Source organism: Equus asinus, chromosome 3 (genome assembly GCF_041296235.1).
Source record: "Equus asinus isolate D_3611 breed Donkey chromosome 3, EquAss-T2T_v2, whole genome shotgun sequence".
Classification (NCBI taxonomy): Eukaryota; Metazoa; Chordata; class Mammalia; order Perissodactyla; family Equidae; genus Equus; species Equus asinus.
This window is the reverse complement of record NC_091792.1, coordinates 108,517,786-108,523,861: the sequence shown is the minus strand read 5'-3', so window position 1 is coordinate 108,523,861 and position 6,076 is coordinate 108,517,786.

The following is a 6,076-nucleotide window of genomic DNA, read 5'->3' as shown; positions in this document are numbered from 1 at the left end:
GCAGGGGCCAAGCCACAAGTGCCGTATTGGCCCTTGCAGCCTGTCGTCACTAAGGTGCACAACAGTGTGCGCATCCACGTTACAGATCACGGCTGCTGGGGGAAAGGGGGATGCCCCCCTAGTGCCACTGCCTCCTGGAGGTCCAGTCCACCCAATTTCAGGTGTATAGATGCATGAATGACTCAGGCTTTCTGATGTGCTGTGTGGGGAGTCCTTTGTTGGTCACTTGATGTCTGACTGGTGTAACTTAGAGGGGAGAGACCAAGGGAATGTCTTACTCCACCATGATGCTGATGTCACTTCCTCAGTAGCCACCTTTCTTATTTGGGTAATGCTTTGGTTACTTTGGTTCTGCGCTGCTTCTGATTGTATTTGAGAGCCTGCACTTTCCACTCTCCTCTGCCTCTGCTAGAGACATGATCATTGTCCTTTTTGTGCTTCTTGTTCCTCTGAGGTTGCTGGTGCATTGCTACTTATGATGTTACTGCAGCCTCAGTGGTCCCCAGTGAGATCAAAAGGCTGTAAGCACTTCTGCTGCTTCTGGGGTCTCTTGGGTCTCATATTACTCCACAGGCTCTCCAGGGCCTCTCCACAGGCTCGGATAATGCTCCTCCATGCACCATCTGTGCTGCTGCTCCCAGACTTTGGGGTTTGGGCTATACCATTTAGGAATGTGTGGTTCATGCATGTGGCTGTCACTGCTTGGGGTCTGGGGTTCTGGGGACTTGTATACTGCTCCCCTTTCTGGTGGACTCAGTGTCAGGGTGCTGCCACTGGAGGATGTGTCACCAGTTCTGCAGTGGGTCCTGAAGCCTCTGGTTGTAGGTTCTACTTGCTACTTCTGGGCAAGAGCAGAGGCTAAAGTGGGAGAGGTTGTTGTTGCTGCTCACTCATGCAGACTCTGGTCTCTGTTGCCAGCTGTTGTGTTTTGAAGTTTCAGGTCAGTGGGCCCTGCCCCAGGAATATCAGTGTTTTGTATATTGCTCACACTGTTGGAAAGACCTGTCCATTGCAAGAGTAGGGAGAGAGGGCACACACACTGCATCCACAGGGCAAAGTTATGGACTTGGTCACACATTCTGTTTAGGCTCCTGCAGTCTGTATTCACAGGCATGCATGCTCGAACCACTGGGACAAGGGCAGATACTAAGCCATATCTCTTGTTTTTACTCCCACAGTGTCTGCTCACAGGCATATGTGCTAGTGGAATTGTTCTGTATTGCTACTGCTGGGGGAGGAGGGTCTGCTTTCCTAGTTGCAGTCCCTTCCAGGTGTCCAGTCCACCTCCCTTCAGAGGTATAGATGCATGGATCTCTTAGGTGTCCTGTTGTGTTGTGTCAGACATCCTCTGTTGGTCACTGGATATCCAATTGATTGTAACTTAGAGGGAAGTGACAGGGAATAACTCACTACATCATCATGCTGATATCACTGCTTATGCTATTCTTTTTGATGCAATTTTAAATGTGATTACTTTCTTAATTTCTCTTTCAGATAATTTATTGTTAGTATATAGAAATACAACTAATTTTTGTGTATTAATTTTGTGTCTTGCAATTTTACCAAATGCATTTATTAGTTCTAATAGTTTTTTTGGCAGAGTCTTTGGTGGCTTCTGTACTGTACCTTTTTTATACCTGTCCTGAATTGCTTAACAGCAATGGTATGGTCTAAGATTTGCGCTATTAGGTTATTTCATTATTGTACAAACATCATGGAGTGTACTTACGCAAAGCTAAGTTGGTGTTATGCAGCACATTGCTGTATATATTATCATGTCACCTGCACACAGTGACCGTTTTACTTCTTCCTTTCCAATCTTATCTTAATCTTATTATTCCCAATCATAATCTTATGAAATCACTGTCATCTACATGATCTATTTTTGACCAAAGCAAGGTTATGTGGCATATGACTGCATATAGTATATAGTATCATGTCACGTGCAAATAGTGACAGTTTTACTTCTTCCTGTCCAATCTGAATGGCTTTTATTCCTTTTTCTTGCCTTATTGCTATGGCAAGGACTGCTAATACATTACTGAGACAAAGTGAGTATATTGGGCATCCTTGTCTTGTTCGTGATCTGAGGAAAAACTTTCAGCTTTCATCATTGAGTATGATGTTAGCTGTGTGTTTGTCATATATGGCCTTTATCATGTTGAGATTTGTCCCCTCTATGCTGACTATTTGAAGGGTTTTATTGTAAATGGATGTTAAATTTTGTCAAATACTTTCTCTGCATCTTAGAGGAGATTGTAAGATTTTTATCCTTTGATAATGTGGTGTATCATGTTGACTGATTCGTGGATGCTGAATCATCCTTGCTTCCCTGGGATGCATCCTATCTGATCATGGTGTATGATTCTTTTAATGTATTGTGAATTGGATTTGCTAATATTTTGTTGAAGATTTTTGAATCTATGTTTATTAGAGATATTGGCCTGTAATTTATTTCATGTCATTTTTGTCTAGTTTTGATAGGGTAATTTTGGCCTTGTAAAATGAGCTTGGAAGCATTTCTTCCTCTTCAACTTTTGGGAATAATCTGAAAGTGATAAGTCTCAACTCTTCTTTAAATGTTCAGAAGAATTCACCATTGAAGACATGACTTTTGTTTTTGGAGATATGTCTTTTGATTGGATCATTTAATCAACTGACATTTAAAGTCATTATTAATAGATATGTACTGATTGCCATTTACTTAATGTTTTTTTCTGGTTGTTTTTGAAGTTCTTCTGTATTCTTTTATTTTCTTCTTGATCTCTTACCTTGTGTCTTGATGCACTTTTTAGTCTTATGTTTGGATTCCTCTCTCTTTATTTTTTGGGCATCTATTATATGTTTTTGGTTTGTGGTTATCATGAGGCTTTTTCTTGTTTTTTTTTTTTTTTTTTTTTGAGGAAGATTAGCCCTGAGCTAACTACTGCCAGTCCTCCTCTTTTTGCTGAGGAAGACTGGCCCTGAGCTAACATCCATGCCCATCTTCCTCCACTTTATATGTGGGATGCCTACTGCAGCATGGCTTGCCAAGCAGTGTCATGTTCACACCCAGGCTCTGAACTGGTGAATCCCGGGCTGCTGAGAAGCGGAATGTGCGAACTTAACTGTTGTGCCACCGGGCCAGCCCCTACATGAGTTTTATATACAGCAATCCACATATATAGCAGTCCATTTCAGCTTTAATGTCATTCAAGTTAGAGTGTAGTCAAAAAGCTCCACATTCTTACTCATACCACTCAAGGTTTATGCTTTTGATGTCATATTTTATATCTTTTTATTTTGTGTAATTTATATCTTTTTATTTTGTGTAATTTAATGTAGTTAGGGTTGAGTCTACTACTTTTGTCTTTTAGCCTTCACAGTAGTTTTATAAGTAGTTGATCCACTACCTTTAATATGCAATTGCTTTTACCAGTAAGGTTTTTTCTTTTCATATATATTGTTTTTATTTCTAGTTATGTCCTTTTCTTTTCTGTTAAAGAAGTCTCTTTAATATTTCTTGTAGGGCTGCTTTAGTGGTGGTGAACTCTTAGTTTTGGCTTGTCTGAGAAACTCTTTATCTCTCCTTCAATTCTGAATGATAACCTCACCAATTAGAGGATTCTTGGTTGTAAGATTTTTCCTTTCAGCACTTTGGCTATATCATGCTACTCCCTTCTGGGCTGTGAAGTTTCTGCTGAAACATCAGCTGAGAGCCTTATGGGTGTTCCCTTGTATGTAACTAGTTGTGTTTTTCTTGCTGCTATTAAACTTCTCTCTTTAAGTTTTGGCATTCTAATTATGTGTATCTTGGTGTGCGGATCTCTTTGGCTTTGCCTTGTTTGAGACTCTCTGTGCTTCCTGAATATTCATGTCTGTTTCCTTCTCCAGGTTAGGGAAGTTTTCAGCCATTATTTCTTCAAATAAATTTTCTGTAGCTTTCTTTCTTTTTTCTCCCTTTAGGACAACTATAATGCAAATGTCAGTATGCTTGAAATTGTCCCAGAAGTCCCTTAAACTTTTCTCATTTTTAAAAAATTCATTCTTTTTGCTGTTTTCATGGGATGATTTTTTCTATCCTATTTTCCAGCCCACTAATTTCTACTTCTGTATCATCTTACCTGCTGTTGGATCCCTCTAGTGTATTTTTCATTTCAGTTATTGTATTCTTCAGATCTGATTGGTTCTTTCAAATATTTTCTACCTCTTTGTTGATGTTTTTGCTGTGTTCATCCATTGGTCTATTGAGTTCAATGAGTGTCCTAATGACCACTACTTTTCATTCTTTGTCAGGTAGATTATTTATATTTGTATCATTGAGGTCTTTTTTTCTGAGGGTTTGTCTTATTTCTTTTTTGGAAGCATATTCTTTGTTTTTTTTCATTTTTCTTGGCTCTCCCTGTAGTTTCTATGTTATTAGAAACTGCTACCTCACTCAGTCTTGATGGAGTGGCCTTGTATCTGTGATCAGCCTTCTTATTCAACCTTATCCTAGTTCTTGGTTGTCTCTCAAATATCTGTGGTTATGTAAACCTCCTGATTAACAAACCCCTGTTGTTGAGTATGTGCCCAGACCTTCAGTGTTCCAGGTGGTAGAATCTCATTTAGCATGCAATTTCAGTCTGATTAGAAGCCATACCTTCAGGCAGCAGCTTTGAAAGTAGGCAAATCTATATATAGGACTGTGGTGCCACAGACATAATGCCTGCTGGCCTCCAGACTAGGAGATCTAGAGATGTCCCCTGAGAAGTAGTTGCAAATATTGGGGCTCATGTTGAATGTATTTTCTCCTTTTAAGGGAGTCTCATTGAGGTGTAATGAGGTCAAGGATGTGCACAGGGTTCATGTCTCTCTGTTTGAGTTCCCTGGAAGTGCCACCTTAGCCTCTAGATGTGTTGGAAACCTGAGGCCTGTCCCTGAAGGTGAAGCTCCAGGCTGTGCTAATAGGCCTTTTTCACAGGAAATTGGGATTGTTTCAGTCTATTGTCTGTACAGTGCCCAGTGTGTGGTGGCCTGCCAAGAACTGTCTTTCCAATTATTACAGTGCCATGGAGTTCTAGAACTCCAGCTTCCCTCAAAACAAGGGCCAGAAAATCAAGCAGAGTCCTGATTGTGGACTGAGCAAGCCTACTGTCATTAACTGGGCAGCTTGAGAGTTTAGCATCGAGGGCTTGCTCTCTGGCTTCAGAAAAGGCAGTGAGCAAAAATGACTTGAATGTGTGCGCCCACAGGTTCCAGCAGTACAACAAAAGAGTGCCTTGTCTGAGCTCTTGCCTTCCTTTTAGGTTAGGAGTGAGAGAATGGTTTTATGCTGGGAGTGGGAGAGTGTTGACTGATCACACCCTCAGCCCCAACCAGGCAGAGGGGGAATGTCATAGCTGCCTGCATCTCAGACTTTAGCTAGGGAGCAGGAGAATGCCTTGAGTTCACACCTTCCCATGCCAGCCAGAGAGTAGGGGAGTGCTGCAACTGCCATATCTCCCTGGATTCAGCAAGGTGGTGAATTAGTGCCACAAGTCCTTGCCATTGTGTCTGAGCACCACCACGTGTTCTGTAACCTGAGGCGGGAGAACAACAATGGTGTCTACCAGCCTCTCAGTCCCTGGGGAGTGTTTCAACTATCCAGCCCATCCAGCCAATGGTTTTACATTCACAAATGAGTCTCCTTCACATATAGTATTGGCATTTTTCAAACTACTGTTGTTTTGCTTGGAGTCTGTGAGATTGAGACCCCACACAAACCCTTTAAGAGAGGAATCTCTGTTTCTCATAGCACTTGGGGTCACCTGGCTGTCAGCACCAATGGCTTTCTAAGCCAGAAGTTTTGGGTGCTAACCTCTCTGATGCAGATCCCAGGGTCTGAGTTTCCTGCAGTGGGATGCCAACTGCTTGCTACTCCATAAGAAGTGCCCATCCTGGTAAAATCCTTCCCTATAATTGTGTGTCACTTCAGATGAGGATACATTTTGAAAAATGAGTCATTTGGCAATTTTGTCATTGTGAAAATACCAAAGAGTGTACTTAAAAATTGGGATGGTAGAGCCTACTGCAAAACTGCCTATGTGGTAATAATCTTATGGGAACACCATGGTAC